This window comes from Saimiri boliviensis, chromosome 1, assembly GCF_048565385.1.
Source record: "Saimiri boliviensis isolate mSaiBol1 chromosome 1, mSaiBol1.pri, whole genome shotgun sequence".
Lineage (NCBI taxonomy): Eukaryota > Metazoa > Chordata > Mammalia > Primates > Cebidae > Saimiri > Saimiri boliviensis.
The window spans coordinates 58,796,064-58,808,186 of record NC_133449.1 but is presented as its reverse complement, the minus strand read 5'-3'; the positions used below and the strand labels follow the sequence as shown (position 1 = coordinate 58,808,186).

Sequence of the window (12,123 nt, the reverse complement as noted above, 5' to 3'; positions counted from 1 at the left end):
TGCACTCCACTAACCCATACTGCAATAAATTTTTCCGTTGTTTATCCTATATCAATATCATGTACCATCTCTCTGATATATCCTTACTTCCATAATTTCAGCAAGGTAAGCACTCTGAGCTAAGAATCCCATCTTTATTTACAGGACTTTTTTTTTGTACCATACCATCTTTCACAGCTTGCACATATAGTAGTCAGTGTCTTTTCACTATAGTAGTCGGTGTTCAGCCCTGGACTCATTTATTTATTCCATTCTAATATAAAACCCTGACCTCCAGCTACCTCAGGACAGTCAAGTTGGTAAAACTAGTGGGAACCGTATTGCAAATGTTACCTAATGTGAAGAAGTAATATGACAGTGGATTAGAGTTGCTGACATTGCAAAACTACTTACTCACCACTGGAGATTCTTAGACTTTATACTAAAAGGCTACATGATTATTTTATGTCAATCTCATTTTGCAACCAGGAGTTGTATGTAACATACATTGTGGGGATAATTCTGGTAAGTAGTAAGGTGAGGCTGCCTTCAAACCACATTTGGGGGAGCAGATTTTTGGCTAATTCCAAGAACTAAGATGAGAAATCACAACTCTTACTGTCTGTTTTTTTTTTTCCTCTCCCCATGTGCAACCTCACACACATATACATAAATAGTACATGCATTATTCCCACGTACCTACAATATACACACAATATCCTACTTATCCATCCTGTAGGTTACTTATCATGCTCTTACCCTCTCCACAGTGCCCACTAGCAATAAAGAAGAAGGAGGAGGAGGAAGGCAAAATAAACCTTCCTCAACTCATGCCATTGTGAAATAGGAGGATTCTGGATCTAAGGATACACCAGGTAGTCAGTGGATTTTCCAGGTATATCCCAGACTAAAAGACAGCTTTCCACTGAGGAAACACAGAACAGTATAGTCTTACCTACACGAACAGAAAAGCCTGACAAAGGGTTGTATCTATCTGTATCCTGGTACCTTAAGGAAATGCTCCCAGCCTAAGAGAAATATGCCAAAATGTGTATGTGTAGAGTTTTGTGTGCAAAATGTAGTGTTCAGGATGTCATTTGTCCTGAGTCTATTTTAATCCACTGGCACACTGCTATATCTTTGTTCTTTCTGCACTAACTCCTGACTTCATATTTTGGTCTTTGAGTTTTTGTCTGGACTTTCCAGACTATCATCACAGGTAACTGACTTCTCAGACTCAGAACTATTCAGTTCCATCCTGCTGTCAGTGGATATTTCCTATTCTAACCTGGCATCTCTGCCTGCCTTTGAGAATCTTTCCCATCTTCTTCCATTAAGATAGCATATGGCTTGAGATTCTAAAACATCCACTTCCCCCATGCCCAAAGTTCAGCCTTAGACAGCCTTAGACCTTTGACATGTGGTGAAATTTGAGAAAGTGATTTTCACAGAGAACACAAAGAATAAGCTGAGAAGGACAAACTGGCTGGTGAAGGAATTAGAAGGCATGGATATGAGCCACCTCTTCCATTAATGAAAGCATGGCATGAAAAGGAAATGAGCATTAGTGATGATAGTAGCAGCTTCCATTTAGGTGGTTACTTTAGGACAACTACTCTTTTAGTATGTTTTATTTAATTCTTATAATAACACTTTGGAATATTTTTATCAAATATGTTTTACAAACCATGAGACTAAAACTAAAAACTCTTAATTTGTCTTAAGTCTTTCAGCTAACAAGTGTCAGAGCCAAGGTTATTTTTCCCAATCCTTCGTCCCCCAACCTCTGGTAACCACAGTTTTACTCTCTGTTTTGGGAGGTGTTTTATTGTCATTGCTGTCATATGCTTTTTCACAGGGGTGGCCAGGGGGCGGGGGGATGGATTTGGGAAAAAATGGAAAATCTGCTAGACAAATTGGAAAAGAGCTGTGAACTCTTATTCTGTTTTTATGACTTTGACTCTTTTAGAGTTTACAAACAAGTAAGATCATACAGTATTTATCTTTTTGTGCCTGGCTTATTTAACTTAATGTAATGTCCTCTAGGTTCATTTAGGTTGTTGCAAATGTTGAAATTTTCTTAATCTTCCTTTTTATGGCTGAATAGTATTGCACTATGTATATATACTCCATTTCCTTTATTTGGTCACTCATTAACAGACACTTAGATTGATTTTGAATGTTAGTTGCTGGAAATAGTGCTGCAATAAACATGAGGATGCAAATATGTCTTTGATATATTCTTTTCACTTCTTTGGATATGTACCCCAAGGTGGAATTGCTGGGTCACATAGTAGTTCTATTTTTAATTTTTTGAGGAACTGCCATACTGTTTAAAATAGTGATTATAGTAATTTTCCTTTCCACCAACAGCGTGCAAGAGTTCCTTTATCTCTACATTCTCACCAACACTTGTCATTTTTCATATTTTTGATAATAGCTGTTCTAACAGGTGTGACGTGATATCTCATTGCAACTTTAATTTGTATTTCTCTAATGATTAGTGATGTTGAACAATTTTTCATAAAACTATTGGCCACTTGTATGTCTTCTTTTCAGACATATCTATTGAAGTTCCTTGCCTATTTTAATCAGAATGTTTCCTTATTATTGAGCAGAATTCATATATATATATGTATATTCATATATATATTTATATATATATATATATAATTCCCTTTACCAGATATATAGTTTGCAAACATATCTCCCATTCCTCTATACTCTCTTGAGTATTTCCTTTGCTGTGCATAAGGTTTTTAGTTTGATATAACTCTATTTATCTATTTTTGAAGAGTCATGTTTGAACTCAGGCGTGTGTTTTTTTAGAGTTGATAACATTGATAACCAATACAACTAGTATTACATATATATAAAATTTAGGAAAAAAGCCAATATGGTTAATCGAGGTTCTTCAAATGTGGAAGTTATTTCTGAGTAACTACACTCTTTCTCATCCCTCTATTTTGTTTAATAAAATTGAGGGCAACCAAATAAATTTTTCTCACCCCTGAGTTATAATCTAAGGCTAGTTTTATGACTAATAAATTCCATATTCTAAGAATGGTAAGGGAATTGATCATAAACCTCATAAGTCTATTAGACATATAGACTATGAAAGGGGCCTCAGGATCAAAAACAAGGAGTAATGAAACAAAATAGAATAAGTATATTGTTAAAAACACTGGCTCAATGAGTTATCATACATTCATACATATCCTCACAAATAATATATACTATATCACCCATAAATATAATAATTGCTTGGTAAATTTATAAAATTCTATAGTATAAACTTTTAAACCTGTGTGTTTTAAAATGGTCTCAAATTCTCTACAGATGTTCCCATTGAGTGGGACCTTGAGTTTTGGCAGGCTTTGTAGCATTTTTGCCAAATAAATGTGATGAAAATGATGTTATGCAGCATCTGAGCCAGAACCCACTGTGGGGGTCTGTCCTGCAGACCCTGACTCAACAGCAATAAATTCACTCACACAAAGTATTCAGTTTACAAGTGGGCTGGGGTGTCTGTGTCCACTTACAGACCATGGAGGAGAGTGCTGTAAAGAGATAGCAGCCACTGGCCTCAAGTAGCCCCTACTCCAGGCTTTTATTTTAAAAAAAAAACAAGGGTCTTTAAATAAACAGCATTAGAAGGTAATTAATTTCTGCCAACCTCCTGAGGAGAAGGTAGTTAAGTATGCACAAATGATCAAAGGTTTTGCTAATGGGGGTGGGGGCAAACAGACTTATCTGGGGAAACTTCTTTTACAATTTCTAGTATTTACTCCACTGTCCTAATGCCCCAGGGTAAGAGCCAGTTGCATTCGATCCATTCAGTCATTACAAGCTATGTAAATCTTTGGCCTTCTGGAAAGGTTTGTGACTATTTCCTAAAGCTATCTCTAATATTTTTCCTTTAATACTTTTGCCACCAGCATGAGTGAACCCCCATATCTCCCCCCTGTTTTGTTTTTAACATCGGGTTCTGTTGATTGAAGAGCCTTAGCAGCAATAGGACTATTAGCCGAGGCAATAATTGCTTTTATTCTGGCTTTACATCCTAGAATTAGCAAATAACATAAAACAATTATGAGTAAAATTAGCAACATTCTTTTCCAGTCAAAGAGTGGTTTGTAGTGTTACTTGGCATTTTAGTTCACTGTATACCATCACTGAGGAATTCTACCAAGGGTATGTTAATTTCTTTTAGCTAAGTGGTCACATTGTTAGAAGCTGGAAAGCGGGTGTCTGCCTAAGTATCAGGGTGGAAAAAAATGTAGTTTTAAAATATGAGCTTGATAGAGTGTGGCAAGTACAGGTAGCAGGCAAAGTGAGAGAATAAAAAAAGATTAATATTCTATGTGAGTTGCGGTGTACAACAGAAAGCATAGCAAGGAACAAATTATCTGGAGTGAATGGTGTCTGTGTCTGGAGTAGGATTCGTTCAGACTCCTGAATTGTCCTCTTCAGCATCCCTCAGGTCATGTCTGGGGCTTGTGTTGTCCATGGAAGCCATACCTTCTGAGGCTGTGGATCTTTTAGGGTTTTTTCTAGGCTGACTTGAGTTTTTTCTTCTTTCCATACTTTGATGAGGACATAGTCTCCATGCTGGTGCTGGTGTATTGGAATTCTAGGGGTGGTTCCTATGCTAAGAGGCTTTTTATAATCATTGTTAAAGAGCAGGTTAGTGTTTTAAGAAAAACTTGTTGTGCTTTATTTTAATGTCTAACTTAGAGAAAAACTAGATGATACTTCTTTAACTTTAGCCAATATGTTCACACACATAATTTCTTTTACAACTAATATTTTAAGACTTGCTTAGACCTTCTAAACAAAAATTATACAACATTTCCTGCATAAATTCCTTTCTGTAACATTTTTCATGGCTTTCACAGACAATTTTCAGTGTGCCTTAACCTTTCTGACTTTGTTTTATAACCTTCCATACTAAAGGTATATTTTTATATCTATAACTTTCTTAACATTTCTTTCTCTACTTCCTACTTTATCTCTCTCTTTTGTCTCACTTTTCATGTCCCTCTCTGATCTCTGTCTCTTCTAGTCTCTCTCTTATTCTTTCTATTTCTCTCCCTTTAAAGGCTAGTGTTTTACTCATATAGGATTTTGAGAGAGCTATGTCAGGGATAGTGTTGGAATAGCAAAAGTGGCCATTATCAGAAAAAGGTGTTACAAATTATTAAATTTTACTTAAATTTTAATACTTTGTAAACAACAAACATATGAAAATTCACTATGGGTGACCCATGGAGCCAGAGAGCAGTGGCACAGTTCAGGATAGTGATGTGGTCCTGGGATAGCAGTCGCTTTTCGCTTGTACCGCTTCCTTTTCCTGCCACTGGGGGGCTACTGCCTGCTGGGTGGACCTGCTGGTGAGTGCCTCCTGCCCCTCCCTAGCAGGTTGACTCTGACACGCTGGGCCTGGTTCTTCTTCACTGCTGCCACCATGCAGGTCAAGTTCCTGAGAGCATTTGTAGGCTCCAGGTTTGTGAGCTTTCTTACTGTCGAGCCTTTCCATCCACCCAGTGCTTACCTGGCAGTTTGACTTCAGCCTCTAATGCTTTTCCTTATCTTTTTTTGTTTGTTTGTTTGTTTTTTGTTTTTGTTTTTGTTTTTTGTTTTTGTTTTGTTTTTGTTTTTTGCTTTTTTTTTTTTTTTTTTTTTTTTTTGCTTTTCCTTATCTTTTTATGTACCTTGTCAATCTTGCACTACTGGGCAACCTAAAATGTCCTCTTCTAATGCCACTTGCTTATTACAAGGTCCCATAGCTGCTGCATGTTTGTTATCCTTTTTCCTACTTATTAGAGGAGAGGGCTCAGGCAAAACATCTATTTCCTCTTTGTTATTTTGGCCCAGTGATAACATTACCGGGATCTGTTGCCCTTGTGCATGATTTTGGTTGAGAGTTCTTCCCACTTGTTTCCCAGAGCTCTCCATTTACCATGCCTTCTGCTGGGAACCATGGATTAAGTGAAACAACAATTTGTATTTTTTTTTTAATTAAGCCTGTGAAACTGAGTCCCCTGCCCCTAGCCTTATCAATACTTTTATATACTGCCTCTGTTGCACTAACTGCTATCCCATGATGAAACTTCGGCCTGAACAATCCCCCACAAACTTGGTAATCTTAAGTAGGTATCAATGACTTACTGACTCACTGTTTTACTGACTTGACTGAGCAGTCCTCTGCCCCTTTGTTTTCAGGGTATCCATTGTGGTCCCTTCCCAGCAATGGTCAAAACCTGCCAAGTTTCCTCACATGGGACACCACTCACGGGAGCACCACCCACAAGGGTCTGTCCTGTAGACCCTGATTCAGTGATGGATGAATAACATACGTTTAAACCCAGAATACAGTGGAAGAGTGAGCTGAGGTGTCCCAGCCACTCATTTGAAGGAGTTAATGGCAGCCAGCCTGAAGCAGCCCCTACTTCAAGCTTGTATTTAGTATACCAAAGGACAAGGGTCTTTGGATAAACACTTTAGAGGGTAATTAACTTCTGCCTATACCCTGATTAGAAGTCAGTTAAGCATGCATGGATGATCAAAGGTTTTGCTAATGGAGGTGGGGGTAAACAGACTTATCTGGAGAAACTTCTTTTACAATTTCTAGTATTTACTCTACTTTCTAATGCCGTAGGGTAAGAGCTGGTTACCTTCAACCCATTCAATCATTACAAGCTATGTAAACCTTTGGCCTTCCAAAAAGGTTTATGACTATTTCCTAAAGCTATCTCTAATATTTTTCCTTTAATATTTTTGCCATCACCCTGAGTTAACCCTCACAATACACAAGGTCTTTATCTTCTCCTCTCATCCCCTTGAACCCCTGTAATACCAGATGAAAAAGTTGGGCCAGTCTCTTTGACGATGAGAGATCAAACAGAAAGGGAGGCACTAACCAGCATACAGGGGAGTGAGGCCATCTTAGACCATCCAGCCCCAGCCAAGACACCAGATGACTATATCATATGAATGGCCATAGACAAGACCACTGAAAAATTTCCCACTTGGCCCAGTCCAAACTGCTGATTCACAGAATTGTGAGTAAATACACAATGTATTGTTTGACACCACTAAGTTTTGGGGCAATTTGTTACCCAGCAATAGATAACTGATACAACTTACTTTCAACCATCACTCCCTGATATGGTTTAGATGTGTGTTCCCTCCAAACCTCATGTTGAAAAGTGGTCCTTAATGTTGGAAGTGGGGCCTAATGGGAGGTATTGGATCATGACAGTAGGTCCCTCATGAATGATGTAATGCCTTCCCTTTGGTTATGAGTTCTCTCTCTGAGTTCACATGAGATCTGGTAGTTAAGAATGCAGCACCCCCACCACTCTGTCTTGCTCCCGCTCTCGCCACATGACATGCCTACTCCCCCTTGGCCTTCTGCCGTGTTTGTGATATTCCTGCGACCCATACCAGGAGCAGATGACAGTGCAATGTTTCCTGTACAGCCTACAGAATGATGAGCCAATCAAACCTCTTTTCTCTATAAATTACCCAGCCTCAATTAGTTCTTTGTAGTCATGCAAGTATAAACTAATACACTCCCCAAATTGATTTGATCTTGAAACACTGATTTCATTAATACCAAATTCACATCTCTAGGAAGATATTTTGGGGAATGAGGAGACAGAAGTTTGTATCCTTATGTCACATAAACCTTTTTAGTATTATAAGGAATACTATTTGGGAAAATGGGCAATAGTGGGCTTCTTATTGAAGAAATCCTTCTCAGGAGACTACCCTGGCATCCTGTTATATTTGAACATATGCCTCATATCTGGGAGCAAAATTGTGCTTAAAGTTTTTTTTTTCTTCCCAATGGGGAATCAAATGTGATCCTCACCATCAATAAATTTATAGGTCTATCTGCTCTTACCTTTTGTAAGTAAAATCTTCAGAAATCCAAGTATGTATGAATTATCAGTCTTACAGTTGAGGGAGTTATATTTGTTATTCCTTGGAAGTAAATATTGAGATATGACTTGCTTGCTTGTCTTTTGTAAATGTTTTCAAACCTCAATTCTATTTTATTTTATCAGTAAGAATTATAATAACTGTCTCATCACTGAAATTAGATAAACACAGCAGGTAAATCACTAAAAGCTACAGGCAGCTATTAATAAGACACTTGAATCAGCAACTCTCCTAGATTATTTTAGCATTCTTCCCAGGACTACTTCATATTTAATAAGACACCTTCCTCAACATAGTGACTTTTTCTGAACTCCACATATCCAAAGTCATTTTTTGTTCACATTAGGATCAGGGAGGGATATATATCTTATATCTCCCCTTTCTTTCTTCTTCTTTTTCTTGGCCAATAAAAAGCATTATCTCCAAGTTAAGAATATTTACTTTTCTAAGCTTTAATTTTGTATCTTCTTGCAAATTTAAATTCTAAGCCTATTTTACAGTCTTTCTCTAAAGCTTTATTTTAATCATTTCCAAACATAAAGCTATTGCTTACAATGAATTTAACATGTTAACATCTCTGCAGCATCACTGGCTGTAGACATCAGCAGGCTATGCATCTATCTAAACAATTTAATTTAATAAAGCATTGGGCAAAACCCCACATTCCAAAATGTCAATCCCACCCCATGTAATTTCAATCATTGGATACTCATTCATTTGTATTTAAAGCTTTGTTTTCTTTAAGCTTAATATAAAAATTCACTTATTTCTGGATGGAATTATCCCTTGTCAACAAGCACCTGGGTTAACAGTTAAGGACATATTTAACAGTCCCCAAGAGCACAGGTTTATAAGAATAAGACACAGAGAGAAGGAGGTTATGAGACAGAGAAAATTTCATACATCTATGCCCAGGGAAATTTTTTAGGCAGCTCAATTCCTCTTTATCCCACACAAATCACTTTAAAAGATGAGCCAATTTCTTCCCTAACACATAACTAACTTCTTACAGGATCTTTTCCACTTAACTCTAACATAATATCCTCAATGATCTCATGGCACACTAGTAAACATGCCCCAATCAGAAAACAGTTCTGAACTTTCTTATTTGAGATTGTGAAGATGCCACAGGTATGGAACTCTGTGGCCCTAACTACCTTTCCACAGGTATTCTATATCACCAGAAAATGTATGCCATAAGTATATTCTAAGATCTTTATGTTCAGCACTATAAAATGTTTTGACAGCACAAAATACTGAGAGAGAATTTAATAGATATGAACTTGCAGTTTAAAAATATTTTCAACTACAATTTGGTGTTTAGGGAAGATTAGACTAAATTCTTGGTACTAAATTTCCAAATAAGCTTAGGATTTGGATTTCATTCCAGAGACAGAAGTTCTCATCTCAGTCCAGGAGACTGGGAACAAAAATATTACGAAGATTGGAAGCAAATCCTTTTGTAAGATGGCAAATATGGGTGTAAAAAGGCAAATACAGTTTCTTCTTTGAAAGACTGGTGCTTTACACTGTTGCTTAAGACAATTGAGACAATGTAAGAAAGGACTGCAAAATGTTCTAAAAGAAGGACTACGTGTTCACTCACAAACTGAATGAGCAAGTGATTCTGAAGAGTTCATTAGAACACTTCATACTTAAAGGTTGAGTTTTTGTTTCCCAGAATTTTCTAATCTCTTTCCTTTCCTTTTTCAAATGCTCTCTTTCAAAGCTCAACTGAAATTCTCCCTTCAGAATGAAGTCTTCTCTGAGCATTCCAGCACATCCACATATGCCTCTCCCTTCAACTCAAATACTGTTTTGGCAGATTCTACTATAAATTATTTTATAAGTGTGGATAAACCTCCTCTAAGAATGAACGTACCTTGTGGTTAGGAAGTGGATGTTGTATGTGTGCGTATGTTATATTTTACCTACCAAATATACTTGTGCTATGAAGTTATAACCACCTAACAGGTTCTTCGTGCCTACTGCTCAAATAAAATAAATTCACAAAGGCCATGGCATTCCAGTAAAAAAAAAAAAGAGTTTCATCGAGAGAGGTTGGTCATACCACATGGGAAACTGAATTATTATTCAAATCAATATCAAAGGCTCTGAGGTTAGGAGTTTTTCAAAGGTAGCTTGGGAGGGAGGGGTTAGGGTATAGGGAGTGCTGATTGGTTGGATTGGAGATAAAGTCATAGGGAGTTGAAGCTGTCCTCTTGCACTGAGTCACTTCTGCATGGGGCCATGGGAGTGGTTGTAGAGCATTGATAGAGCAAAAAACCTGAGAAGATATCTCAAAAGGCCAATCTTGGGTTCTACAATTTTCAGGAGAAATTGGAGAAGTTGCATTTCTTGTGACCTGTGGAATAATGGCTGGCAATCTTTTACATCCACACCTTAATAGAATTCCTCTACTCCTCTTAGTCTGGTGGTCTCTCATTAGCTTTACAAAGGTGGTTGAGTTTTGGGGAAAGGCTGTTATCACTTAAACTATAACCTGAATGTCTCCCAAAGTAGCTTGACCTCAGCCCAGTAATAACTAAGGGAAGATAAAGGCAAATAGGGCTTGGTTAAATCAAATCCTTTCACACTATAACTTTCTCACTGTTATAATTTTTGCAAAGGTGGTTTTAAAGTGTGCCCTGACCGAGGCATCAGATGGTGTGAGCCTAATTCTCATCACTGTCAAATAGCACCTGTTTGACCTTTCATCAGCCACTTAGACTCTCAGTGTCAGCATCTTTATCCAGAGAATGGAGACAGAAAACTTTCTCTCTACCTTCATCTGCATGTTGTGAAGATTAGAGCAGATACTGTGAATAAAATTCCATCATCAGTTATAAATACTTTCCATGATGTGAGGTTTTGCTAGCACATTTGATACTAAAAGTTAGTGACTGAAGGAATAATGAATAAATCTAAATTCTCTCTAGATTTATGCAGTGTTATAAAGTATATAGTCATATAGACCAGGTTATGTTGAACAAGATTACTAATATACACAGGTTATCAACGAGACCATTTATTAGCACATAGGCCATTAATGGCACAATTAGCACAGTTAAGCATACTATCCTAGGCAAGATAATTGGACATTCTTCTTTGAATCTCCTCAAGCTCTCACTCCTTTTAGGAGCAGGAAGGTACACCACGATACACTGGTACTTACAGCAAAAGCGTTATGCCATAATAGAAACATTCTACCAATTAATGTCTAAACCCAGACTCACTTCATGTTTCTTGTTCCATTCCTACCTGTTTGTGTTACCTACTAGCTGTGTGACCTTAGGATATTTATTTTATCCATAAGAGACTCTGTTTCTTATTTCAAGGAATAATTTTCAAAAAATATGTTATACAAATATAAAAATTTTTTAACTATCAGTAAGATGGTAATGCTAGTTCAAAGAGCATTGAAAAACTAGTTATAGATAATAAGAAAAATGAAGTTAGTTAATAATAGTGTATCAGTATTGACTCATTGATTGTAAAAACATTACTATAGTAATGCAAAATGTTAGTTATTAGAGAAACTGGAGGGGATGGTATATATAGAATGAGAGGATGAGAAGGCATAGGGAAACTCTCTGTAATTTCCACTAATTTTTTCTGTAAAGGCAAAACTGCTCAAAATAGTCTTTTTCAAAAAAGAAAAATAATATGGTTTAAATAAAATTTTGAGTTTAGATATAAAATTTATGAATGTTCTGCAGAACCATAAATTCATATCTTTGGGGTTTTCTAGTAAAAAGAAATCATTTGTGTCTTTAGCAGACAAAATGAATACGTTAACATATAACTTCATAGTGCCAGGACTTTAATCAAAGAGTAAATAGCACAATCAAAAACAGGTATATTCTCTTAGCAGTAACCTTTAATGGCATATTAAATAATAGCCAGTATGATACTGGAATGACATGACCCCACGCTTGGTCTTATTTTTTTCAATTTTGGGTACGTTTTTCTAAATACTTTTGTTATTGTTGCTGTGATGATGATGACATTTCCTCTGGGCTTTCATATCTTCAGCATGTTGCAGCTTTCATCTTGAAATCTCACTTGACTTCTCATCCTTCTTCACACCCTTGGATGCTCCCCAGCCTACTTACCAAATGGCCCTCACTTTGTTTTATCTTCTTGGCATTGGCATCCCAAGAACCCTCCTCAGCTTCTGATTCCTCGTTGGCC

The 12,123-nt window shown here is 36.9% G+C and overlaps 1 non-coding gene across 1 annotated transcript; it reads right to left on the bottom strand.

Moving 5' to 3' along the window:
• Nucleotides 1-1,858: 1,858 nt before the first annotated feature.
• Nucleotides 1,859-1,918, bottom strand: LOC120362211 (U7 small nuclear RNA). Its single transcript, XR_005578173.1, has one exon. It is a non-coding gene; the product is annotated as a U7 small nuclear RNA (small nuclear RNA).
• Between the last annotated feature and the right edge of the window lie 10,205 nt (nucleotides 1,919-12,123).